Source organism: Corvus brachyrhynchos, unplaced genomic scaffold (assembly GCF_000691975.1).
Source record: "Corvus brachyrhynchos isolate BGI_N302 unplaced genomic scaffold, ASM69197v1 scaffold787, whole genome shotgun sequence".
Classification (NCBI taxonomy): domain Eukaryota; kingdom Metazoa; phylum Chordata; class Aves; order Passeriformes; family Corvidae; genus Corvus; species Corvus brachyrhynchos.
This window is the reverse complement of record NW_008239142.1, coordinates 246188-246651: the sequence shown is the minus strand read 5'-3', so window position 1 is coordinate 246651 and position 464 is coordinate 246188.

Below are 464 nucleotides of genomic sequence, written 5' to 3'. Positions count from 1 at the left end.
CCGGGGAGCGCCCCGCGCGGGGCGGGGCTCGGGCTGCGGCTGCGGCTCCGCGGGGCGATGGAGCGCGGGGCCCTTCCCAGCCCGGAGCTCCTCCGGCTCCTTCCCGAGCCCTTCCCGAGCCCACCAGCTCTGCTGCTTAATTTTCTTGACAACTCGAAGCAGCGGGAATATTGTACCTGTAAGTATCCGTGAGACCGGGAATTCGGACCGGACAAAAGGGTTTCCTTATGGATGAGCGAAGCGATTTTTCCGCTTTTTTTTTTTTTTTTTGGTTGGTTTTGTTTGAATTTTTTATTTTTTTTGCCAACGGAACAGGGAATGTCTCGAGGGAATATTTTAAGGAGAAAACGAGCGCCGGTGCTGGGATTTGCTGTTGGAGTCGATCCGTGATTCCCTTCTCCCCTTCCCCCCCCACCTCCTTCCCCACCTCATCCACGCCCCCACCGTCGCCTTTCCCCCGGACT